Source organism: Peromyscus californicus, unplaced genomic scaffold (genome assembly GCF_007827085.1).
Source record: "Peromyscus californicus insignis strain IS unplaced genomic scaffold, ASM782708v3 Scaffold_20__1_contigs__length_68692818, whole genome shotgun sequence".
Classification (NCBI taxonomy): Eukaryota; Metazoa; Chordata; class Mammalia; order Rodentia; family Cricetidae; genus Peromyscus; species Peromyscus californicus.
The window spans coordinates 38,206,616-38,233,690 of record NW_026294503.1 but is presented as its reverse complement, the minus strand read 5'-3'; the positions used below and the strand labels follow the sequence as shown (position 1 = coordinate 38,233,690).

Genomic DNA, 27,075 nt, shown 5'->3' with positions numbered 1-27,075 from the left:
GACCCACACTAGATGTGGGCAGTGCTACTCCTTGGGCTGGGGTCCTGGATGGAATAAAAAGGAGAAGGCAAGCTGGCCACATGTATCCCAGGGTTCATGTTTCCTGACTGCGGCTGCAGCGTGAGCAGCTGCCCTCCCGACTTCTTCACCAGGGCGGACTGGACCCCTGACCCGTGAGCCATGACAAGCCATCGCTTCCTTCAGTTGCCTTTACCAGATGTTAACCTGATTCCCCAGGGGTGTCTCAAGCCTCATCCTGTCTGCCTCTTACATTTCTTGTTCTTGTGACCAAACTCCTTCCAAGGAACAACTTAAACGAGGGAGGGTTTATTTTGGCTCACATTTTGAGGTACTATGGCCCCCCCGGGATGAGAAATAGTGGCAGCCGGCTCCACGCAGCAGCAGCGACGTGAAGCTGCTTGCTTGCCTCTCAGCAGATCAGGAAGCAGAGAAGGGAGTGCCTGTGCTCAGCCGGCCTCACTCCCACTCCAGCCTGGAATTCTGCCCCTCTGCTGGGGCCACTCACGTTCAGAGTGGGTCTTCCCTCCTCAACTAGTCCTCCCTGGAAATGCCCTCACAAACATACCCAAAGATGTGCCTCAGCGATATGCTCTAGCTGTTTCTTTATCCATTCATGTGGACAATGAAAATGGACACTCCGTAACTTCAGGACTGACCTGCCCAAGCGGAGGCTGGCAAAGTTAGTAAAGAAAGTCACGTAGTTGGGTGTTAGCATGTGATTGAGGGGTGACTTGAGACCGGGAAGGGCCCTTGCCTTCCGCTGATAAAAGCTTCATGAAAATCAGCCGGGCGGTGGCAGCACACGCCTTTAATCCCAGCACACGGGAAGCAGAGCCAGGCGGATCTCTGTGAGTTCGAGGCCAGCCTGGTCTACAGAGCGAGTTCCAGGAAAGGCACAAAGCTACACAGAGAAACCTTGTCTAGAAACCTTGTCTCGAAACCCCCCCCCCCCAAAAAAAAAAAGAAAAAAAGAAAAAAGAAAATCTACCTACTTGGCAGAGCAACAAAGATTTTAGAAGAGGAGCCTTCTTAATGGGATTTTAAAGGGCGGTGAAGTTGCCTCCTCAAGGAAGGAACCAGTCTCCCTGTCCCCTATGCCCTGACCTTTCCTTAGCACACTGACTCATTATCAGAAGGGCTTAGCAGAGCCATGGGCAGGTGGACAGAACGTTTGCAGCTGAGCAGGCCTGGCTCCAGGGCTAAGCTTGCCGTTTACAGACCCTTGGGCAATTCACCTGCATCCTGAGCCTCAATTTTCTCTTGTGTAAAGTGTAGGGCCTGTTAATCCCTGCCTCTGCCTCGAAGGTTTGTTCTGTAGATCTGCAGGGCAGGACCGTAATGGGTATTCAGTTAGCACCACATCCTTTGCACTCTCTCAAAGAAGTGAACATGCCTCTCCCCCCAGACGTGCAGGGCAGAATGGGGAACAATTTCTATCCTGGCCTTTGTCCCCACCAGAGGTCTTTAGCCTGCACAGCAGCCTCAACCCCATAGCCAGCCACCCCCATGGTCTCTGTGGGTACCAGCATCTTTGTGGCTAGCTTGATTGTCCAGGACTCCAGTTTTTTTTTTTTTTTTTTTTTTTTTTTTTTTTTTTTTTTTTTTTTTTTTTTTACCCCCATGAAGACTCGGGTAGATTTTCTCCTTCTCCGAAGTTAAAGAAGTCATACATCAAGCAGTCTTGATTGAAAGGTCCTGTGGTGACCATGTGAAGTGAGCAGTTAGCCACAGGCCCAAGGAAAGGAAGGCCAACGCTTCCTGCCTTTGGTGTTGATAACAACAAATTAAGTTGGCTGTGAATCGTACCTTTTGTGTAAGTCATTGTCCTCGCTGTCTTTGTTTTTGGCTGAAAAGCCAATTTAGCTTTTCTTTGTGAATCATTTTGGTGAGTCAAGTAGATGCTATCTTTGTTTGTTGGCTAATAACTCGCCCTTTAAAAGTTATAATATCACTTCCACTTTCATAATAGAGGTGAATTTAGGCCTTGGAACTTATGACTTTAGCTTAAAACTGTCTTGGCTCATACAGTCTTAGGACCTTCTTTTTGGCCAGAAGCCGGCACCTCAGCCAGTGCAGACTCGTGAACTGGGGTTGTAGTTATTATCGTAGTCACAGACTCTGACTGCATCATTCGTGTGGGAACTCTACTTCTAGTTATGGCAGCCGCTTCCTGGGACAGGAATACCTTTGAAACCAAGAACGTCTTAGATGATGAGTGGAATGTGAGATGAAGCTGGGATACAGGTTAGTTGGTAGGATGAGTGCCTAGCATGCAGGAAGCCTTGGATTTGATCCCCAACACTGCAAAAAACTAGGCACTATGGCAGGAGAATCAGGATTTCAAGGTCATCCTTAGTTACATAGTGAGTGTGAAGCCAGCCTGGTCTTCAGAAGCTGTCTCAAAAGTAAATAAAAAACAAAAAAATGCAAATGACTTTCTGAAAGTGTGTGTGTGTGTGTGTCTTCAATGATACACCCACCTCCTTTAAATAAATTAATCAAGGAGGCTCAAGATTTTAGTTTATCTCACTCATGGAGTGCTTATGGAACACACATGCATCTCAGATGAAAGTCAGGATGCCAGGGACTAGGCTATGCATTACACGTGGTCTTTTCTTTTGAGGTATTCACTGCCTGGCTAGGAGGATTAGTGGGACACTATGTGACATGGGGTGTGATACTACATGGCAGAATCTAAAATCACCTGTGATATATGGGCCCCTCAATATGTTTGTGAGATACTATATTGATTACATTAATAAGAGATGAGAAGACCCACCCACTATGGGTGGCACCATTCCCTAGCTGGGATCCTGGATGGTGTAAGTGGAAAAAGAGAGCTGAGCAGTGACAACATTCACCACTCTCCACTTCCTGACTATGGATGTGATATGACTAGCTGCTTCAAGCCCCTGCTGCCTTGATTTCCCCACCAGAATAAACTGTATCTTGACCTGTGAGTGGAATAAATCCTTTCTTTTTAAAGTCGTTTTTTTTTTATTGGAGTATTTATTGTAGCAATAGGAAAAAAAGACTAAGACACCATCACTTTAATTCTTAGCTCAGTAGGGAGAGCCGCCCTGTCTCTTTGGCCACAGATAAAGCTATGGTGAGTCCTAATGCTAATTTCATGGAGGCATACTGTGGCTGCTGAAAGGATGCTGACTTGGATCTGAGACCCACTGTGTCCTGCTGTGTCAGGGGACCTGGAATCCAGCACCATCTGGGAACTCCCCCTGTGAACGTTAAGACTCATGTCCCCTTGTAGTGTGACATGCTAGCTGTCACCCAAAGAGCCAGAGTCACCACTGCACATATGAATTAGGTCCCCACTGGTACACTCTTAGGTGACTAGGATTCCCCCTACATCCTTGCCACTGATGGCTGGTGGAGAGCCTCAGTAAAGCTGGCCAGACTGAGTGGCTGCTTTTTGTTGAGTCTGCTCTGGCAGAATACACCGTCCTAATTAAATGTTTCTTTCCCATATAAAATTCCACAGTGCCTTAATTCAAATTAGAAAGTCACTGTTGTGACAGATGATGTCATTTAATTTTAGGATCATTGTGCTTCTGGTTATTCAACTGCAGACTAAATTGGACCCTATCTTGAAGCTTTTGTGCATTTTTGAAGCATTAACGTGTGTGCAAATGTCACGATGGGAGCGTGGATTCCCTTCTGCTCCGAGGGATCCGTGATGTGGGTGATGACGGGGCTGGCTAGCCACTTGGCTGCTTTATAACCTGGTTATAAACTGGTGAAACCAGTTCTGAAATGGAGCCGCTGCTTCTCCTGTGTCTGATGCCCACAGACTGTCTTAGTCATGTGTGTCAGAGGAGCCCACCATTGGCCTCTTCTCCCCTCCCTTGAACCCTAATTCGGACCCCAAGGACAGCCTAAAGCTGCTCCCATCTCTCCCCTTCTCTCCCCTCTTCCACATTGCAACCAAGAGCCCTTGGCCCTGTCGTCAGACCCCACTTCCATTGTATAAATAAGATAGGATCTAACAAATATGCTCAACTGGAAAGCTGCCTATTGGTGACTATGGGGGTCCATCCCCTCAATAGTCCCCTCCCAGGGCTCGGGAAGAATCTGCAACCAGCTGATAATTAATCTTTGAAGAAAGGAAATGAATCTATGTACACGAAACTCCTTAGTCCACACATTTTTTATTGTCAGTTCTCTCTCTACAAGCTTATACTCTGCTCTCATTTTTAGCTCCTTTCTTGCCCAGTTTCTCCTTACATATATCAGTTGTCCCCTCCAGGTTCTATCTTAATTCCTTCATCTAGTTCTGCCTCTTCTAGGTTCTCATCCATCTAGTTCTTTCCCCTATCAGCTCCTCTCCCATCTCCTTCTCTCTCATCTTGTTCTTCCTCATCTTGTTCTTCCCCATCTGGCTCTTCCTCATCTTCCATCTCATTCCTCTATTACTCTCCTCTAGCCCTTCAGTCTAGTTCTTCCCCATCTCAGTTTGTTCCTCTCAAGTTCTTACCCATCTAGTTCTTCCATTCTCTTTTCTCTTCTCTGTCCTCCAGTGCTCTGGAAGTCCCGGTATATATACACTTATAAGCAGTATTCCCTTAGCAGTGCAAAGCCAGGCTTCCAGGGTTAAATGGAGGGGTGATAAGAATCACATAGAGAGGTAATAGCCATTAGTTATCATTTGCAACCCCAAAGGGAAGTGACCAATGGGGAAATGAATTAACTAAAGGCTAAATTTGGGTAATATCTAAGAAGAGGGATCTTATGTGCTCAACTATAGTCTTAAACGTGATTAGTAGAAAATGTTAAGAATCTATAAGTTGTTAGGTCAATGGGAGAAAATAAAACTGCCTTCTTTTTTTCCTGTGGCTCCTGTCTGTCCAAGCTATCTGCCGTTTTTCTGCAGGGTGGGGGAAAGTGTGCTCAGTTGCTAGATGATCCCTCTGGTGATAGTTAAAGGGAGATCTGGAACTGGAGGAAAGATTTGGGAAAGGAGGTAGTTAAGCTTAATTGGCACATCTGCCAGGCCTTCTCAAACAGGTAGCCTGGATGCTTTAGTCTGTACTTAGAGAGTACAGAGGTATCTCTGATAAGGTACTTTCCTCCATCTGGAGATGGACCTGGCCAGATGCTGCCAATGATGATAATTACAGGGAGGCTTGAACTGGGGTTCTGACTGAGCATAGCTATCAGCTCAGAAGGTTATCTAAATATTCCTAGAAGTGGTTAGGTAAGGAGTTAGAGGTCTATAAAGTTAGTAAGGCTATAAGAAAGGAGGGTATGACTAAGTTGTGTAAAACTATTACTTAACATCCACCTGACCTAGGCAGTGTCTCCTTGTGGAATTTATCTTAAATCAGGAGACTTGCATGTGGGCTGTTATTACTGCTAGTCCTTGAAAGTGGCCAAGGGAGATATCTGATTCCAGAGGAAGGCTTTCCTGAGGCTGTTCTCCAAAACCTGGAATGTGTATGTCCAGAGAGTGATCAGTCCACACTGTTAGCCCTTCTTAGGGAAAAGTCAATTGGGAAAACTATGAAGGCACACATAATTTTCATAACAGAAGACAGCTGATATATAACAAGCCAAATAACACCAAAAGCTTCTTGGAATTTGGCTTCCTCTGGAGGAATTCCCTGATCCCTCCAGGTAGTGACTTTGCCATAACCAGCTGAGTTCTTAGGATGTATTTCTGCGGTCCGCAGCAGCCGCCTCCACTTCTGATCCTTTCCCCACTTCCTGTTGCTCCTCAGCCTTACTCATACCTGAATGCTCTCAGGCCTTCTGAAGTTACAGGCAAGGCTCCCTCTGAAGGAGCAGTGCCTTCTTCCAGATGAACTGAGCCTGGAGCTTCCCAGCGTTGCCAGCCAATATGTTCTTTCCTTGCTTGCTGGTGTCTTCTGCAGCAGGGCTCCTGACTCCAGAAGCCCTTCCTTCTGGGCCTCAAACAGCTTTCGGCTCAGCTTTGGAGTCCCCCCCCCCCCCAGTATTCTCTGGTCCGTTCCTTTGTTTCTGGGCGGCCTGCCTGTGTTCATATCCACTGCTCTGTCACACACCACCACTGTGTGGCCTTAGCACACTCTACTGCTCTTCCTCCACCTCGCTCTACCCCCAGAAGTTCTCAACCTGTGGGTCATGACCCCTTTGGAGGCGGGCTCAGATGACCCTTTCACAGGGGTCACATATCAGATATCCTTCCTATCAAATATTTACGTTGTGATTCTTAATAGCAGCAAGATTATAGTTAGGAAGTAGCAGTGAAATAATTTTATGGTTGGGGGTCACCACAACGTGAGGAACTGTATTAAAAAGTCACAGCATTAGGAAGGTTGAGAACTACTGCTCTACTCCTGGGAGGAGGCAGTGAGGGGTGCATAAGCCTCTGCTTCTAAGGTGTGCAAACAGCATCCCGTGACTTACTCAGGGCCACCCATTTGGCATGCTGTGAGGCCCTATAACTTTATCAAGAGTGTGTCTTTAAAGGATAGTGTCTTCTTCTCTAAAAATGGGAAGATTTAAACCTGAGGACCCTTGATGTCACCTTCTAAAGCTCTGAAAAATTCAGAGCCTCCGAGTCCCTGGAGCTCTGCAATGAGCCTCTTCTCTATGAGCTCAGCCCCCAAAGGCAGCCATAGTACTGTCACCAGGCATTGTAGACTGACCCTCCCCACTGACTTCACACTTGGCCAAGAGCTTGAGAGCTCCCTCCCTTGAGATGTTAGGATTGGTCCTGGGACTCCCTTTGGCCAAGTGAGGGAGGGGCATTATGTTACATGGAGAACACCCTCCCAAAGAGGTTATCATCCCCGGACACTGAGTAAGTGTCCTCGCACAGACTTGGGTGATATGACTCTGTCCATGTCACACCCGAGAGAAGGAACTGATCCTGGATTATCCAGGTGGGCTAAAGTGATCGCCTGGGTTGTCAGAAGAGAGTGGGGTACAGGGCTCACAGACAGCAGGTTACATGGCAGTGAAGGCCGCAGGGGGAGGTGAAGCCAGGGCCCAACCACAGAGTGAGTGCCAGGGCTTCTAGAAGCCAGAACGACCAGAAGACTGATTCTGCTCTGAAGCATCCAGAAGCTTCCAGCATCCAGCTGGACCACTCTGGGGCCACCCTGGTCTTAGCACTTCTGACCTCTAGAACTGTGGGGTTAATACAGTTAAGCCAGTGGGTCGGCGATCCTTTGCCACAGTGGTTTCAAGGACCTCAGACAGATTGGGTATGAACTTCTGAGAAATCTACAGAGCAACATGGGTATGGCTGTCTTTCTTTTCCCTCCATCTTGAGGATACCCACATCCTGGAGAGATCCAGACCAGAGTACACCAGGACCTATCTGAGGGAGGAAGTTAGGTTGAGAGCTGCTACCCTGGCCTCCTAGTATCCCTTAGGGAACTGCACCTGTACTCCTCTTGGGAAGCAAAGGATCTGTCTTGTGAAAGTGCCATCAGGGCCCTCAGGGACCAGGCTTTATGGTAGCTCTCCTGTTGAGCATGTGGCAGGTGGACACCCACCACTTGGGTTCCTGGGCAGCTGATAGTCTGAGCGGGAAGACATCAGTACAAATAGACGCATATGTGATTTTCTGCTTAGTAATCCCGCTGTACACACTGAGGAAAGGGATATCACGTAGTGAAAGACTCTTCCAGGGATTGATGCTAAAATTGAGATGCACAAAGATGGGGGATATTTCAGCCAGCATAGGAGACACTGTGGCCCAGCTCTTGGAAGGTCTGGCCCAGAGGGGCTGCGGCTGTTTGCAGGGAGAGATGAGGAAGTGGACTTAGCTCACCCAGAGCCACAGGATCTGCTGACTCAGGCCACTCCGGGGTCAAGGGACTTCATTTGATCAAGAGGCAGTGGATGCCAGCGAAGGTTTTAAGTAGGACTGAAATTTGCAATTTCACTTAAGAAAATAGCTGTTTTGGCTGGAGTTTGGAGATTAAGTGGAAGAGGGCAGACGTGGCAGCAGCGGGAGGCCAGAGGGGGCGGCTGTGAGCTCAGGCTGGAGCTGGGGTCTCAGACTGTCACCATGGCCGTGGGTGGTGTTGTTTGGATCTGAAGTACGTTTCCAAGGGACAGAGGATTGGCTGTGGTGTGAGCGGTGGTGACCAGCAGCAAGACGGAGGGTGGGCTGTTGATGGATAGGCAAGTCTGGGTAGGGGTCTGGCTTAAGGCGGGGACAGGAAATTCATCTGAGGAGGCCTTGGCACCGAGGACCTGCCTTGACATCCTCGGGGAGATGCCAAATTGACAGTTGTGTGCATGAGTCATGCTCAATACACAGAATAAAAGTGAAGATTTAAAGGGCTCAGGAAAACGTTTCCATGTTCGCACTCGGCAAACATTCAGTGTGTGCACTGGGCAAATAACACCGTGTTTGGTTCTGCCGCGGATCTGGGATCTCCGCGCTCCCTATTTCAGCCTCAGAAGCCAGGACAGAGCAGGTCTTGGGGCTGTTCTGGTCCCTCTCTGACCTGAGGCCTTTGCTAACCCTACTAAGTGCTTTAGCTATCTAATGACCTCGCTTAAGTTAGCATGGACTTCATTCTCAGAGAGACACAGACCTGCCCCTGCCTCATTTTTGATGGGGCAGCTCTCAGGCCCCTTAGCTGGATCCTAAGTTCAGATCTCACAGGGCTGCAGTTGAGGTGTTGCGAGGGCCATAGATGCAGCCAGAGCCCAGCCCAGGACGGCGGTGTCTCCAGCTCTCCTGTGTTGTTGGTAGCATCCTGTTCCTTTCAGTCCTTGACGTAAAAACTTTGGTTGCTAGCTGCTGTCTGCTGAGGATAGATAGCTCTTGACTTGATGTCACACATAGGGTCTGCCATGTTGGGACTTCCCAGGGAGCCACTGTTTCCTGTGTCACAGCGCAGGGGAGAGACTCCTGTGAGGTGGGAGCTTGTCCAGTCACAGACATCCTGTCACCTCGGCCATGTTCAGCTATAGTCAGGGGAATGTGTCAGCTGAGGGTCGAGGTCACAGGAGACACCTTAAGAGATAGCCAGACAGGACTGCATCTAATTTGTCACTTGGCCTCTTCTGGAAGGAGCCAGAGCTCAGCAGAGGAGCCTTTTAGAAGGGATAAAGATCCCTCATTGGAGCCCTCGGGCCTGCAATAGGATAGGTACACACTTTTACTTCTGGGGATGAGTCCCCAGTGTGCCTGTGCCTATGGCTTTGGCAGGAAAGCCTCTGAATTCTCTTCTGCCATGTCTGTTACTGCCCTAGCAGCTCCAGCTCTGGCTGGGCTCCGCCACTCTCCTGGGTCATGGCAGCCATTCTGCCCTCTCTCTTCCCTCAGCCAGGTGCCTTCTCCTGAAGATCTCCTGTTCCTCCCTGTGGTTTAGTTGAGCCTGAGCTCCCATGCCCAGTCTCTGTGCTCCCAAACCCAGGCTTCATGCTCCTCCCACACCTGGGCTTCATCCTCCCCACACACAGGCTTCCATATCCTTCCCACTCTTCCTGCCTCAGCCCTGACTCCCAGCATGCCTCTCACCATCTGAGGTACAGCGTGCCAATGCTGCCGCTTGTTGTTGACTCTGTTGTTGACTCTGGCAACACCAGAGTCTTGCAAGCCTAGGAGTCCTGCTTAGGCTTCTGCCCTTGCAGCCACTATATACCCCCGTGATATGTGTCCTTTCCTCACTTTTACATATCGCTGGGACATGTTGGTGTCCTCTTTCTCCTTTCAGACGTGGTCCATGGGTATCCGCTCAGTGCAGGCTTTCCCGATGACCTCTTAACTTCCGACATAGTAATCTGATTTTCTTCTTGTACTGCTCCCCCACTCTCCTGCTCTCAGGATCTTCCACACAACTTGTTGATAGCTTGTATTCCATACATTTCGATTGACTAGAGGGATGGATGGGTGGATGGTAGGTGAATGGATATGTGGATCTTTAGATAGGGAGGATAGATGGATAGATGAGTAGATAGGTAGATGAGTGAGTGGGTGGGTAGATTGATGGATGTGTGGGTGGATGGAGTTATAGACAGGTGGATGAGTAGATAGATGGATGGGTGGGTGGGAAGATAGATGGATAGGTGGATGAATGTATGTATGGGTGGGCAGATGAGTAGATGGGTGGGTGGGTGAGTGGATAGGTGGGTAGATGTGCATGGATGGATGGATAGATGAATGGATGGGTGTGTGTATGTATGTATGTATATATGTATGTATGTATGGGGTTGGTGGATGGATGGATAGATGAATGGATGGGTGTGTGTGTATGTATGTAATATGTATGTATATATGGGGGTGGGTGGATGGATGGATGGATAGGTGGAGTGGATGGGTGGATGTAGGTATGTATAAACAGATAGGGATATATGAACAGGTAGGTAGAAGCATGCCTGGTGGATGAAGGCACTGCAGTAGAGCGATGTGCAGATAAAAATATGAAAAGCCATAATCTACTTAAAATCATTTTCTGGAAGAATGCTCCATATTGTATTAATTAACTCAGAAGCTTGCAAATCAGGCAAATGCTAATGAAGAAAGGAGCTGGCAGAGTACCTGCCTCATTCATCACTTTCAGCTTAGGCCTGGCCATGCTTGTTTTTCTGGGAAATAAGGGAATGAAATTACACCGTACTGTGATTTGAGGAATTTTCACTAATTTCTAGTTTGTGGGTACACTTTAGATACTAACTCAAGGCTGGGTAATGTCTCTTCTTTCTTGGACATCTGCCACAGTGCCTAACCCAAGGCTGAATGTTTGTGTGTGTGTGTGTGTGTGTGTGTGTGTGTGTGTGTGTGCTTGGCTGGGCAAGCATAGCCAAGGTGCTGTTGTGTGTCAGACTCCTCTCCATCTGTTGCCTACAAATTCATTGATCACTGGTTTTGTGGCACTCACTTTTAGAAATCTGGATAAGATATGGGACCCAGGAATACAGTCTCATTGGGGGGCAGGGGTGAGATGCATGCAGAAAGAGGAGCTGGTGAAGGTGAGCAGAGATGAATCTTCTGAAAAGCCCCAGGCAGTTCTGATGAGCCCAGCTGAAATGATGCTTCCTTCCATGAACTCAAGAGAGTTTTAGTAGAGAAGAGGTGGCATTTGGAGGAGCCCACCGTATGAGTTGGAGGGATCTGGACCACTCTAAAATCCCTGGTGTGATTATCAACATCCCCATCTGGAGTACTTGCCCAACCCCCTCTTACCTCAGTTTTCTAAAGCAGGCTATAGGATGGAGTAGTAGTATCAACAGAAGTGTGTCTGTGATGCTCAAATATATGAGAGACCCTTAGGGGACCAACTTGACTTCTTTATCTGTGTGCGTTTATGTGTGTGGGCATGTATGTGTGTGTATGCACACAAGCACACAAGCCAGAAGACAACTGTCTTAGGGTTTCAATTGCTGTGAAGAGACACCATGACCACAGCAACTCTTATAAAGAAAACATTTAATTGGGGTGGCTCACTTAAAGTTTCAGAGGTTCAGTCCATTATCGTCATGGTGGGGAGCATGGCGGCATGCAGGCAGACATGGTGCTAGTGTAGTAGCTGAGTATCCTATATCTTATAGGCAACAGGAAGTTGACTGTCACACTGGGCGGCATTCTGCGCACAGAAAACCTCAAAGCCTGCCCTCACAGTGACACACGTCCTCTAACAAGGCCATATTCATGCCAACAAAGCCACACCTCCCAAGAGTGTCACTCTCTTTGAGATACATTCAAACTCAGCAACCTTGGCTGCCGTTCCTCAGGGGCTCTCCAGTCTGTCTTCCCCTCCCCTCCTTCCTTCCCTTCTCCTTCCCTCCTCCCCTCCCCTCCCTCATTTCTTCCTTTTTTTTTTTTTTTTTGAGATGTGTCTCTCATTGGATAGGGTCCCATTGGGTAAGCTAGACTGGCTGTCCAGTGAGCCCCAAAGATCCACCCGTCTCCACCTCCCCAGCACTGGGATCACAAGTTCACGCCACTGTGCCTTGTTGTTGTTTGTTTGGGTTTTTTAAATGTGGGCTTTGGGGAACAATATTAGGTCCTCATGCTTGCAATGCAAACGTTTTACCGACTGTGTTGACACCCCAGCCCTGTCTCCACTTGAGTTGTTTACAGAAGTGGCCCTGCTCCTAAGAGGATGGCAGAGTTGAGCAGTGAGAATTGCCTTGAAGCTGGAGGGCAGATATGAGACTGGAGTTGAGGATGTGGCTCTCCTGTATAGCGTGGTTACCTGTGGATTGGAGGGACCAGTCACTGGGTTCCTGTTCTGCTTGGTCATATACTGAGTTTTTGTTCAGCATTCTATCATCTGAATCATGGTTTTCTCTGGCTGTGGCTAAAATTAGCTTGCATTTCCTGAGCTCATTCCAAATCACAGTCCTATGTCCCACAGGCTTGCTGCCTTCAGGGTTATACTGTGGGGATTCTCTCCTTTCACCCTGGCCTTGATGTTATCCTGGCCCTCTGGTCATCATGCCTTATCTTACTGTAACACAGTTGGGCCTACCTGGCTTTCCTGGGGACTCTTAGTCCCTCTGGCTCTGGCGTGAAATTTGACTATATTTGGAAGAGGCTCAATTAAGGAAAATCTCTTGACCATGGTTTCTGTGGTGGTTTGAAAGAAAATGGCCCCCAAAAGGAGTGACACTATTAGGAGATGTGGCCTTGTTAGAGGAAGTGTGTTACTGTGGGGCCCCAGGCTTAGAGGTCTCTTTTGCTCCACCTTCGCTCACTATGACACTGAGTCAACTTCCTGGTGCCTCCTGATCAAGATGTAGCCAGCATCATGTCTGCCTCTACATCACCATGCTCCTTGCCATGATGATAATGGTCCAAACCTCTGAACTGCAAGCCTCCACCTCAGTTAAATGTTTTCCTTTACAAGAGTTACCATGGTCATGGTGTCCCTTCACAGCAATAGAAACCCTAACTAAGAAATAAGTTGGTACCAGAGACTAGGGGAATTGCTGTGATAGGCCTGATCATGTTTTTGTTTGGAGGAATGTGGACTTTGGTACTTTGGGTTAGGAAAGCAGTGGAATGTTTTAAGTGCTGCTTAATGGGCCGTACTAGTAGGAGCATGGAAGACAGTGGTGCTGACAGTGATTTGAATTGTGGGGAGCTGGCTCAAGAGGTTTCAAAGGAGAAGAATTTTAGTATGTTGCCTAGAATTCATTCTTGTGATAGTTTGGTGAAGAATGTGGCTGCTTTTTGCCCTTGTCTGAAGAGTCTGCCTGAGGCTAAAGTGAAGAGTTTTTGGATTAATTCCATTGGCAGAGGAAATCTCAAAACAGTATAGACTCTGTCCTCTGGTTATTAGTGTTAACCTTAACGAAGATTTATAATGAAAAGGAGCAAGCTGATCAAATAAAAATACAAAATGTACGCATTGTGAAAAGGGGCACCAGGAAGTAGAATAGAGCTAAATCATGTGTTTAAGGAGATAACTGATTAAGAAATGGAATAAAGGGAGTGGTGACTGTTGTGCCCAGATCTCGACCCCCAGAGAGACCACTGAGGATGAGTATACCAGAATGCAAAAGCAAGGTTTAATCCAAAAGCAATACAAGCCTAGGCAGGGACTTCGTCCAACAGATCCAACGCAGTGGAGGCTGGAGGAAGTGCCCACCTTTCTGCAAGCTCAGTTTTTAAAGGAAAAAAATCACAAGGTTACATCGTTTAGGGGTGCTAGTATGGGTACAATTCTGATTGGCTTGTGTCTAGGAATTCCAGAAATCACGATTCAATTTTCCTTCTAAGGAGGTGGTTGTCCCTCACCATTCCTCATTGGCTGCCCCCAGATGGGGGCATCTGGTGATTACACAGTCACTATGGAAACTAGGGTCGGGACATTCTATGGTCAAACAGTTACCTCGAGAACCAGGGAGAGAACATTCCATAGTCTGGCAGTCATTACCTCCTGACTACCTTGTGACTCTGTACTTTTACACTTCCTGGTTTCTGGAATCTGGACTGACTGGTTTCAGTAACTCCTGGCCTGTTCCAGTAACTTATGGCCTGTAGCTAAAAGGAGAAGTCTTAGGCCTTAGTTTTAGGGTGAAAGCATTTTGGCCTTACTTTGGTTCCACAGTGACCTCAGGGCAAGATCCCACCCAGCTAAGTTTCCAACTTGTGAAAAGGAACTAAAGAAAATCTTAGAGTCAGGTGTGGTAGTGCATGTCTCTAATCCCAGCACTGGGAAGGCAGAGGTTGGCAGATCTCTGAGTTTGAGGCCAGCCTGGTCTAGAGATTCCGTTTCAGGACAACCAAGCTTAGGCAGTGAAGGATAGAAAGCTGATGAAGATGTAATTGAACAAGTGGGCCATGTTCCAGCCCTAGTAAGCAGCAGAACTTGACAGCTTCGGCCATGTGGCTCTGGCATTAAGGATAGAAGAAAGGGGCTATGGAATTTGCCCAAGACTAAGGAAAGCTGCTGATGCAAGGCATGTGTCAGGGGTGTCCTTGAATGGAGGACTAGAGAGGCCATTGTGTGAAGCTGTGACATTGAAGCCTGGATTGCCTTAGACAAACCAAGATGTTGGAGAGGCTAGAGCCCAGGGATACCTGCTGAGGAGAGCTGCTAATAGGGAGTGGAACCGGCCCAGGAGAAAGAAGTGTGTTGCAGTCAACAAAGCCGAATAGAGTTGGAGATCTGAAGAGTGCTTTGACATCAGGCATGGAGATGCATAGTTTGGAGTTTGTCCAGTTGGTTTTCGGTCTTGCTTTGGTCTAGTATTTCCTCACTATGCTCCCTTCCCTATGTTTTGCAATGGTAGTGTATATCCTGGGCATTATATGTTGGAGGTATGTGATCTGCTTTTTGGTTTTGATTTTACAGGGGGTTACAGTTAAGTGATTGCATGAATCAAAGAAGAGACTTTGAAACTTTGGACTTTTAAACATTGTTGAGACTGTGATAAATTATGGGACCCTTTGAAGTTGGACTAAGTGAATAATGGCATTATGATATTGTTATAAGCTTATGGGGGCCAAGGAGTGGAATGTAGTAATTTGAATGCAATTGGCCCCCATAATCTCATAGGGAGTGGCACTATTAGGAGGCCTGGTTGTCTTGTTGGACGTGCACAGACCTCGCTTGGGGTCCTCATGGCACAGGCCTCATCCACAGCCTCTGCCTGTGCAAACTGGCTGTGCTGGTGCAAGGGCTGCATTATTTCTGCCATCCCAATGTCGTGTTTGGACTCATACCGTCCTTTTTGCTGTTTCAACCCCAAACACACTTGACACATCCATCTCCATCAGTTCACACATGCCCATGTTCTTTCTGTGTCTTGAGACTTTCCCAATGTTCCCTCACCCTGCTGTGGGTCTGAAAGCAGGCTTGGTCCTTTAAGACACTGGCACCTACTAACCAGGAGGGTGCTGCTGCATTCTTCCTAAGATAAAGGTCCTGTGGCCAAGGGTCTGTGTCCCGTGTCACACTGCTTTTCCTTACTCATCTTACTGCTGTACGCACAGTCCTGCACAGGACGCCACTCCTAAAATCTGAATTATAGTTGCTTAGTAAATGTGCAGTGAGTGAGTGACTGGTAAGAAACCAGCAAAGGGAAGTTGGTGAAGACTGTTTTTGAGCAACTAAAAATGAGGCTGTGTCTGGGAGGCACTGCAGAACCCAAGAGATCTCGGCCAAACCAGCCTGAGCCTAGCTTGCAATATCTGTGGTATTTGAGGAAAGGAAGGGGGGCTCCTAGAGGGCTTTCTAACAGTGAGGCCAGGACAAGAGCTGCTGTGCAGCATCTGGAGCCACAGCTCTTGTGGAGACTTGAGCCCAGAGGATTAAAAGTCACATATCGCAGCCTCTTGCCCATCACTTGATGAATGATGTCAGGTTTAATATATGGTACTATTATCATCACCCAGAATTCTCCACCACCTCCTTTTTCCCTTAAGGCAAAAAAGCAGCAGAAGCTTTCTAGCGCATCCGCTCTATTATTACTTCTCTGGTTATGAAAATGGCCAGATTGATAAAGGAGAAGGGCTTCCTACTTCCCAAAATGTTCTTTTCTAGAGAGAACCATGAATATCTTATGAAACACACCACTGCGTCCTGCTGCGACGCCCGTGCTGAGCCTCCTGCAGGGAGTTGCCTTATTAAAGTGTTCCTTTGATGGAGTGGGCTGGCATGCACAGGAAAAACTTGCTTCTGTTCAAAAAAACCACTCGAACATCATAAATATTTTAGGGGGTTTCATCTGTGCTCTGTTTTCTGTGCACTAATCTGCCATATTGATCACTTTTCAAGACAAAGTATCCTGCCTTGTTATCACCAAAATCACACACACACCACCACCAGTGTCTTTCCTTCCATGTTTGGTCCTCAGTTCATACGGAAGGTTCTCACCCCTGCCTCGGGAATCTGATAATTTCCCATCCCCTAACTCGCATGTGCAGTCAGGCTCAGAACATGAGGATTATGTGGTCTGTGTGTTCTGTCCCACCCAGTCCACTGGTACCCTATGCCAGCCATGTGCAAGGGTCTGTGTTGGCTGGCATGTCCTTTGTGCTTCTGGCCCCCACTGCCCCATGTTCCAGAGGTGGCCACATACCAGGCCTGAGGCCCAAGCTGAGGAATACGAGAAAAGGGAGCTTTCATTGGACATAACCTTTAGGATTCTTTTCAGAAACTGGTGGCAACGTCAGAGAGGGCATGGTGCAAACTGAATAGAGGGCTTCTTTTCAAAAGCCTCGTGGTGGGAGGCGGGAGGTATGGTGAAGCAGTTGACTACAGCTGGCAACCTCTGGGGGACCCTGAAAACCTCCAGGTAGGGGGGCACAGGAGGACTGTGGGGAGAGCGCTTCCCCATGGGAGGACAAGGCTCAGCCCATCTGGATTGTAGGGTTTCTTTTCTGACCGTACTCACTCTCCTGTCTCGTCTCTTGCTGATTCTGCCCACAGGTCTGGGTCCAGCTGGAAGCCCAGAGTGCAGAGAGCTTGGAGCTACGGTCGTCTGAGCCCTTCACTTGTAGCACAGTGCAGGCTAGAGGCAGGTTTTCAGGGACACACAGGGCATGTTCAGCCTGAAGGATTTAAGTGTCATTAATTTTCACAAGGCTTCTGTGCTGAATCTACCGAGCAGGCTTGTAATGGCCCTCCCTAATGTTCATTATAGTAGGAAACAGGGCTTTGTGTCCCAAGATGTGACATGTAGCCCATGCTTTCAGGTGGAAAGGTTATGGGTTGGCAAATGAGGGGACAGATGTTTTGAGAGATTTGTTAGGTTGTCCAGCATCCTACAGTTTTTGTAGGGGACTGTGCCAGATGCTAATCTGGATTGTCTGTTCCATTCCACTGTCCCTCAGACCTTCTGTACATACAGGGCACAGTTATTTAGGAACAGAGGTTTGGAGTGGATTAAATTCTTGACCTCCCTACTTCCCAATTCATCCTGACAAATTTATGAATCAGTGATTCAGATACTACCCAGAGAAAGTCTGCTATGTAATTTACTTATGATCTCTCAGTTTACATGCATGTACACACGTGTGTATATCTGTCTTTCTCTTTACATTTTGAAAACCGAGTATTTCACTTGACTCTTCATGCCTTTTCATTTCTCTCAGAATAAAGTCCAGCAGTGTTCCCAGGCCCCCTTGCCTTCTTACCATGCCAGCCCCATCTCTTCTCATAGCTGTGAGCGTTGGCACATGCTTATCTCTTGCCTGGGGCCAGGACACTGTTCCTCCCAGCATCCTTCTCTACACTGGTATGCCTTGAGTTCTCAGATGTCACTCCCCAGTGAGTGCTCTTCCCGACCCTCCTGCCAACTTGGTGCCTCCTTGTAATAACAGGTTCTACCCATCCTGGTAAGGAGCCACTTACTGAGTCTTTCTGCTAATAGCTGGAGGCGGGCTATTCCTTTGTATATGCCGTTCCACTCAATATACAACCCTGTGCCGAACTGAGGATATGATAAGCAACTAAGCGAAGCCGTGGCCCTCAGGAGGACTGACATGGGCCTAACACTGTGTAGTTACTGCATGATTGCCAGCCAGTCACAGCCCTAAGACATCAGACAAGGGGTCCAGGTGATCTGGGCTTGACAGCTGAGTGGAGGAAGGGCCAGGTGTCTGGTGTGGTTCCTGCCTGTGGCTTACCATGGCACAAGCCTCCTCTGAGGAAGGTCACTGGCTGTCCCTACTGTAGTTCTTTACAGTATCTTGGGGTTGTCACCACCCAGAGTCTGTGGAACCCAGGGCAGGAACTCCTCTTTGGGACAGTGTCCATGTGTCAGAGATGGGCTTCAGCAAATGCTTCTTCTGACTGAACTCTGGGCCAGATGCTGAGTGGCTGTGAGGATGCAGGGTGACTTTGAGGATGCAGGGCAGCTGTGAGGATGCAGGGAAACTGATACCAAGGGGAGGAAAGAAGATAGGTTGCTATTTTGAGCATCTGCATGTGACTTGGACCTGTGAAGCCTAAGGAAGTTACCTGGCAGGAGTCTCCTAACAAACCTTTGTTCATGAAGAGACAATGAGGGAATGCCTGGCATTCCCTTTCTCCCTTCCCACCTTCACTTGCTCTGTGGTGCCCTCCCAACAGCTTCCACACCTTTGGCATTGACTCCCCTGCTAGGCCTCATGGACAGGCCCAGTTCAACTGGTTTCCTGTTGGGACAGCCACCAGGAGCCTGTGGTAGGCATCATGCCTACTCCTCAGATAAGTCTAACAGGTGCTCTGGGGTAGGGTTCTGAGGTGCCTCCTTAGTTACAGCTTCCCTGGGATGCACAGTGAGGACGAACCACAAACCTGGTTCACTTCCTGGGGTGCAGACCTTGGCTTGGATGGCATCGTTGCCCTTTGTTTAGGCGCCAAATGAGAAGAAGGCAAGGAGGTTCTCAGAGTAGCACTAGCCTTGACTTTGTTCTGAAGGTTGAGGTCAGCCCATGATTCACCCACTAAGCATTTTGTCCTTTGTCTTTCCTTTTGATCTGGGTACCAGACTTTTTTTAAAAATAATGATTATGAACTGATTTGACCCAGCGAGTTACTGTTTCCCCTGTCCTTGCCATTCCAGGGATAGGCTGGAGTGGAGCCTCCTGCCACTCAAGACTGAGGCAGTAGAGTGGCCCGCCCTGGGCTGTCTCACTGGCTGCCATGCAGGAAAGGAAGGGGTAGGACTTAGGGGTCATGGCAGGAGTACTGAGTGCAAGGCATTTCCTTCCCAGAGCCTCTGTCCACTGGGTGAGCAGTGTCAGCCACTGAGATGTTACTGAAGGGCAAAGCCAGCCCAGGAGTCGGGAGAGAAACTGGGAAGAGTTACCTCGGTAGAAGTTAAGTCTAGAAGGCATCAGGATGAGCTAATCCAGAGAAGGAGGTCTTGATGTCCAAAGGAAGAAGGCAGCAAGAGAGGGTGCACCGGGGTGCCTTGCATAAGCCATGGTCCCAGAGAAGGCAGGCACGGTACCTCCAGCAGAAAGCATTGTTCTCATGGCTCTGAGACTCATACCTAACGACACGGAGGCAGGGAGGAGACAGATTCAACAGCATCAGTTGAGGGCTCCAAAGAGCTGACTGTTGAGAATGAATTTCCAATTGATTTGTCAACTCACCATATGTTGGTGGAGTGTTCATGACGTGTCAGACACTGTTTGAGCAGTCACCCTTTCCTGGAGATCTGCAGACGAAGCCTGTGGGTGCTCTCACTAATTATCCCTGTGCCACTGAGCCAGTGACGGGAAGCCTAATACTGTAGGCTCTTTATTGGGAAGAGGATGCCCAGAAGTAGGGGAGGAACTGAGGAAGGAGAGAGGGGGAAGAGGGCCTCTTGGATTCCCTGTAAGCCACATTCTCACCAGTCAGGCTGCCACCTCTTGCTAGGAGGGTGGAAATAACCTAACAGGGCTTTCTGTGACTGTGCAAGCAAGTTTAGTGCTTATGGCTTGGAGTCTTGGTATGGGTATAGCACAGATAACTGTCAGAGCCAGTCGGGGCAGAGTTAACTATGGCAGCTTGAACTTGGTCAGTATGGCTGGTTAGGACTTTTTCTAAAAGGGCTAAGGGGCTAGAAGGGAGTGGAGCTTCTGTACCATGGGGAACGTCAAAGAAGTACCATGTCAACCTCTTTGTTAGGCAAGGCTGAGGGCAGCAGTGTTCCCCCCTAAGACAGCAGCCTCCTTAGCACCCTGAACACAGCGTCCCACAGCTGCCTGCTTCAGAGCTGGGGCCTTTAAGTTACCCGGATAAATCATCAGGGATAATGTGGCCTGGTCGGGAGAGTCACACTGTATGTCCAGGCTGGCCTTAAACTTGCTATATAGCCCAGGATGGCCTTGAACATGAACTACTTCTACTTCAGCCTTCCAAGTGCTGTGGTCATAGGCGTGTGCCACCACACCTGGCTCTGGAGCTGGTTCCGAACAACTCCGTAGCTGTCTCCCACACCACTTCCCACTACACACCTATTGTCTTCACAAACCGTTGGAAGTCCATGGACGGGTCTACAGTAACCCTCCTGTGGGTCCTCGATGTGTTCTGTACCCCTTTATGTGTCTTCTTCCCTCTTCGGTGCCTTCCTTTCTTGTCCCGCTTCAAAATATGGCATCTCCTGGCTTGGAGAAGCAGCCTTCCAGGGTCCACTCAGGCAGAGGTAGCAGCCCGCCCCCTGGTCTGCAGCCCGGAGTTGACTATGTACAACCTTTACATAGCTAGCACACCCTACTTACAGCCTCTTGCCGTCTTTGTTTGAAGTTCTTGAATATAGAGATGCATTCTGATAAACCACTTGCTGGGGCCTCTCATTTACATACCCATAGACACAGGCCTCCATAGCTGAGGATTCAGCTGTTGTCATTTTCTGCCCTTCTCTTCCGGATGGACAGGCAGAGTGGTGGATAACTCACAGACTCTGAAGCCAGGCCACCCAGGTTCAAGGCCTGGCTCTGTCTCTTCCCAGCCTGCTAGCTACTGTCTCCAGAGGTCATCAACAGCTCCTAGGAGAGTCCCTAAAGTCAGGACTAAAAATAGCAAGTCTCAGCTGTGTCCTAATACCTCCTCAACTCTGAGTGCTGTTCTAGAAGTTCATATTAGGGTCTCTCAACATGATGATTTTTCCTGGATAAGTCTTTGTTGTGTTTGGGGGGGGTGTTATAAAATATAGGCTGTATTAGTTACTTTTCTGTTGCTGTGATAACACACCAAGACCAAAAGCAATTTAAGGAAGAAAGCAATTAATGTCGGGTTCCAGCAGGCTGAAGCCTTCATAGCAGGGAAGGCATGGTAGCCAGCCTGAGCAGGAAGCTGAATGATGAGTCTACAACGTCACCGACTGCAAACTAGTAATCAAGCTCAGGAGCCTTTGTGGGTCTGGGGAGTGGGGCATTTCTGACTCAAACCACAGCATGGGGGAATTGCGCAACATCCTTCACAGACTGCTGTAGCACTCAGCATGTCCTTGGGTGTTGACTGTCAGCCTTTATATTGAAAAACATCCCCTGAAGGTGGAGGGGAAAAAAAAAAAAAAGAAAAGAAAGCTTCTCTGGGGGTGGGGGTGGGGAGCCCCTGCTTCTGGGTGGGTCCCTGCTCATTCCCCAGGATCCACTGAGGAGATCTTACTGTTAGTCTGGTTTACTCATGAGGAAACAGACACACAGTATTGAATTCCAGGTGCTTCTGAAAAAAGATTTCCTAAACTTTCCTCAGTGGCCCAGAAAAGAGCCGAAGGGACCAAGGAGGGAGTCACAGTGGTAAGCACAGTGGAGACCTCTCTGCTCACCCTCGGCTCTCAGTCTGCACTTTGGGAGAGGCGTAGCAGAGGGGCCTTTGGGTTCTTTTCACCTGTTGTTCTGGCTGTTTACACCCCTCCCCCGGTTGTTGTTGTTGTTGTTTTGCTATTGGCTGTCAGCACTGTGTCCTCCTGGTAACTCCTGGTAAACTAGACAGTTCTCTGGCTCTTAAGAAACATTCTGTGTAAGGGTTGGGGTTTTAGCTCAGTGGTAGAGCGCTTGCCTAGCAAGGGTTCTGGGTTCGATCCTCAGCTCCAAAAAAAAAAAAAAGAAAGAAAAAGAAAAAGAAAAGAAACATTCTGTGTCACAACTCAATGAAATAGGAGCCCCAGAGACATTGGGATCCAGCCACAGCCTGCAGGTTGCAAACTGAGCACTGAACTACCCCTCAAGAAGCATTGTCTATGCAAATGAGACTCAGACCTCCAGTGTCCCAGGGGTCTATGCCCCCTCCTCTCCTGCAGGCCTCTGCAGTTACATAGGGCCGGCCCTTCCATTCCCAGCTCCACCATGTCATGAGCCAAGGGCTGAGGAGAGAGGTAACGCTGGCCCTGGATAAAACCGAACCAAAACAAGGGAATGTGTGCTTGGCCACCTGTGCAGAAAGCATGTTCATTCTATAATCTGTTCTCTTGTTTGTTTGTTGTTGGGTATTTCATTTATTGAACACACATTTATTTTCAGGATATGCCAATGCAGATTCTGACTTCTCATATATATGGGAGTTTCAGTTTCACTGATGCTCAGGTTAGGATTTTCGATTAAATTTACACAAATCTATTACGTCTCTTTCTTTTATTTTCACCTGAGTAGTCTGGAAAAAAAATACCACACACATACATACATTACAGTTTTAAAAATTAAAGTTAACATGGGGCTGTAAACTTTGAGAGAAGCAATCATTTTAAATTATATTAGTAACCACATAGTTTGTCTTTTACAGGGCGATGTGAGTTACAGCAAATTTTAACTACATTCTATTATGAGCTGAAGGCAGATGCAAACTAACAATTAGCATATAAAAACTCCACAGAACAAAAGGAGCCTCCTGTCAATCAAACAGCCTCTGCAACCTCTGAGCTTTTACTGGGGTCAGATAACTGACCACCAGCAGGCAGGAAGGCAACCCAGCGCGCATTGTTACAGGCCCCAAGTCTATTATCACATAAAAGTACACTCCTCTCCCAACCCCCGCCCCACACATCAAACAATCAGAACCACAAAATCCTTACGCAATTTCTTCCTGGCCGAAGGTTCTGGTATGATTCCTAGCCTTTGTTTCCTCATATGTGAACCTAACAATAGGCTCTTCTCTGTAAATACTGAAGAATGAACGAGAACATCCAGGACACGGGGGCTTTTCCCTGGCGCGGGGCGGGCATTCCTTGTGGCACCATAGTCTGCAGTATGATCCCCAGCGCGGTCAACAAATAAGATGAAAATCCTTTGTCTTAAAGCTCCCCCAATACAAGATGCCATATTGCTGGATTTTTTAGAAATAGAAAAAGGTGGGACTTTGAAATTTCATCTTTTGGTTAGAAATTATTAGTGCGTCACAAATTGCCCTCTGGTGTGCGCTCGGAAACCCCGTTGCTTAAACACAAATTGCCCTTTGGTGTGGGCTCGGAAACCCCGTTGCTTGAACACACAAATTGCCCTTTGGTGTGCGCTCGGAAACCCCGTTGCTTGAACACACAAATTGCCCTTTGGTGTGCGCTCGGAAACCCCGTAGCTTGGCTTTCTGGATGACATAATCCAGAAGCTTTCTTAAAGCTCGTTTTTGAGGACGTGGTCCCTTTTGTGGTTTTACAAAGCACGCACAAGTCTGCGATTAAAGCATTGGTTCGGCCGCCCGGTAGGGGTACGCCTTCACTAGGGCACCCAGGTTACCACTGCAAAAGCAGTCTCTAGTGTCCCAGAGTCTGCACAACAACAGCGAGGACGCCCAAATCTCCCACAGGAGGGGCAGAGAAGGGAGAGCTCTGGGAAGGGCCTTGCGTGGCAATGCCGTTTGTTTCCCATGCTCACTGGTGGATCCGGCTAGGTTCCTTCCATTGAGCATTTTGCTGCTGCCGCCTGGTACTAAATACCTGTGTGAACACCCTTACCCCGCAGACCCAGTGGGACATTCATTTGTGTCGTATCCTAACTACGTGGATACACTCTCCCCGAGGACATTCTAAACTGGGGATCGCGTGTGACAGCATGGATAACCCAGGTAGATGCTGTCCCACTGGGACATGCGCCATGCGCCAATCACCAACGGGGCACCCTGGTTTCATTGTTCCCTCTGCGCCTCCGCACCGAGTAGCTAGGCCGTCATTCTTACCCGCTAGATGGCATCGCTGAACACACTCGTACCGCACTGCCGCACTGCCGCGCCTGCGCACTGAGATCGGCTATTCGGCTGATCGCCATGCTGCCGCCGCAATTGTGTTCCGAGTATCCGCGTGGACGATCTTCCCTGCCGACTCAGCGGAGCATCCCTAGGCCTTAGACCCCCAACGCAGCCACGCGCCGATACCCTGAAGCTGCTGCCACAGTGGAGCCGCGCTAATTACCTGTGTGGCTTCACCGCGTAAGAATTGCTGGCCTTTGTGCCCACGCATAGAGGACTTGGACTATCCTTCCTACCCGATAGACGGCGCCCTAGAACGCGTCCCTACCCTGCAGAGTGCCGCATTGCCGCGCCTGCGCACTGAGATCTTGGCAGACTCGCCCTGCAGACTGCGTCACTACCGCCTCCGCACCAGATCTCGACAGACGCCTCTAACCCTGCAGACTGCGGCACGGCTGGGAGCTGAGCGGACATCTTGACCGCGCCTCTGTGTCCACGACCGAGGAGGAAGCAGAGGCTGCCCTTATTGCGACGTTAGGCTGGCTGTGGTAGCCGATCCGAGGGCCTGCACCATGTATCTGTACGCTGCTGCCGTTCTCGTGGATGGTCCCGTTCCTCCAGGAAGAGCCGTGCCCTATTTGTTGAAGATGGTTGGGTAGAAGACCTACAGCACAGACCGCGGAGCCGGGAGTCTTCTGCTTGTGGTCTCTCATAACAATGTGGCCGAATGATGGGCAGACGGCGGAGGCGCCGAAAAAATCCAGATGTCTGTGTTGGTGCAGCTCGTGCGTGGGCGGCCCTGAGGAAACTGCGAGCCCAGAACCCTACAGCTCTCGAACCGACTGGAAGCCTGGCCGATCTTTTCACCCTGGAGACGCTGGCACAGAGGCTCGCCATCACCCTGTGGATAGGTGCATTGTGGTCGTCACATAATGATGAGCCATGGAAGGTTTCCAGCCGCTTGGCTGGGACTTGGGCGTGTGCCCTTACCCAGCCATTACCTGCCCAGCTTTTTGTCATCCTGATCCTGGGGAACTATACATATTTGTGGCTACACTTCAGTGACTGAACGGATGTCTTTACCTTGGGGATAGAGGCACAGTGGAGCCGCGCGCGGATACCCAGCGAAACGTCCTTGCGGGGTGGATAGTTTTAATGGTTTTGATGGCGTAGTAAGGTTTTGTGTGGTATTTTTATTCCCGCGGATGGTGGCGCAGCAGAGCTGTGCACTGATAATCTCAGAGCACTTTACCTTGCACTGTTGCTGCTTGTGCCCTAAGGAATTAAGAGTATGGCCTTATTTTGGGATGATGGTTTAACAGAGTCGGTACTACCCGGTGGATGCCTGCATTGTGGTGTTTGCATACCAGATGCCCGAGTGGATCTTATCCTGGGGATGTTGATACAACAGAATTCCTTATCTTGTGGATAATTGCGTCATAGCAGCTGTGTTTGAAAGGCCTAAGAGGATCTTATTCCGCGGATGGTTTCCAAGCGTCCTCCTCCTGCGCGTAACCACATTGCGACTGCTACGTTTTGTTGTAGGGATAGGGCCACCGCGGAACGTTCTTCCTTATTCTGTGGGCAGCTCCATAGTGGTGGCGCGTACTAAGGATCGGAGCGGATCTTACCCCCAGATATGGCGGTATAGTCAAGTATTTAGAACCCGCCGGAGCTGTACGGCCATAGCTGCGCAGTAAGGTTGAGGATGGTGGTACGACTGACCGAGCACCTTTACCATGTGGATATATGCGCTGTGGTGGCTGGGCATTAAGGATCCGGGCTGATGTTTTTCTGGAGCTGGTGGTACAGTGAAAAGCGTCCTTTCATTGTCGCATTGCGGCGGCTGCGCAGTAAGAATCTAGGCAGATGCCTCATCTTGGGGATGGTGGCGCCATCTTGGGGATGGTGGCGCAGTGGAGCGCCCTCTCTCTGACGGTGACCTCATTGTTGCGGCTGCGTATTAAGATCTGGGATCTGTAAAGATGCGTCACAGCTACATCTGCACACCCAGGATCCGGGCAGATCTTTTTACTCTGTATGTAGCTGGGTGGATGGCCTCAGCTTTTTGTGCCACCATGTTACCGTGGAGCCCTGTGTTACCTGTGTTGGTAACCCTCTGGATGGCTCTTATTCTGTGAATAGTTGCATCCCCGGGGCCATGCTCTAAGGACCTGCTCTAAGAATGTGGGTGGGCTTTCAAACCCTCCGGTCTGTTAACAGGTCCATTTGTACACCAGGATCAGAGCGTTTACTTCCACAGAACGTCTCACAGCAGGGAGCTGGGTGGATGTCTTTGTCCTGAGAGCTATGGTATGACCGGGTGGAGTCTTTGCATTGTGGATAGCCACACTGGGTGGCATGCTAAGGACCTGGATAGGCTCTGTAGCCCTGCAGACTGCGTCACAGCTGCATTCACACATCCAAAGCCTGTTGGTGTTTTTACGTTGCAGATGGGCGCACTGTGGAGCTTATTGTACTTGACTGAGTAGCTGCATTAGCACAGTCACCCTCAAGACCAAGGGTAGACATCTTTATTCTGGGGTTTATACAGTAGCACTGGGTGATAACCCAGTAGGGCATCTCACCTCCCAGGCAGCTGCATGGGTGGCATAGGCACCAAGATGACTTGGGCAGACATCTCTGCCTTTAGGTTGGTAGCATAGTGGAGGTGTGAATAAAACCTGCCAAGTTTCTGTCTGGTTGCTACTACGTCTGGAGGACTCAACAGGGCTTCCTTGCCCTCAGGAAGCCATGTTGCATCCCACTGAAAATATAGTTGGATTTCTTCACTCTGTGACAGCAGCACGGCTTTGAGTGAGCAACAAGAATGCTCGTTGAGGGTTTTACCACGTGGTCAATTGTAGAGTGAGGACCTGGCCAGCAATCCTTATAATGGAGTAGCATATCTTGATGTCATTACCTCATAGATGGCTGTGAAAGTTACCAATTACCATGGCAGGTGTCCTTGTCCTGAAGATGGTGAAACTGCAGAGCTACACATTGATAATCCAGCTGGGGTCCTCATGTGGCTCATGGCTAT

General features: G+C 48.9%; 1 protein-coding gene and 1 long non-coding RNA gene across 5 annotated transcripts in view; one reads left to right on the top strand and one right to left on the bottom strand.

The window, feature by feature from the left end:
• The window catches only part of Trappc9 (trafficking protein particle complex subunit 9), a 479,962-nt gene that overhangs the window by 215,665 nt on the left and 237,222 nt on the right, over positions 1 to 27,075 (top strand). The window lies entirely within an intron of this gene.
• Positions 4,171 to 21,393, bottom strand: LOC128116587 (uncharacterized). Its single transcript, XR_008220528.1, has 2 exons — positions 19,234 to 21,393; positions 4,171 to 18,317 (listed from the first exon to the last, which is right to left on the bottom strand). It is a non-coding gene; the product is annotated as an uncharacterized LOC128116587 (long non-coding RNA).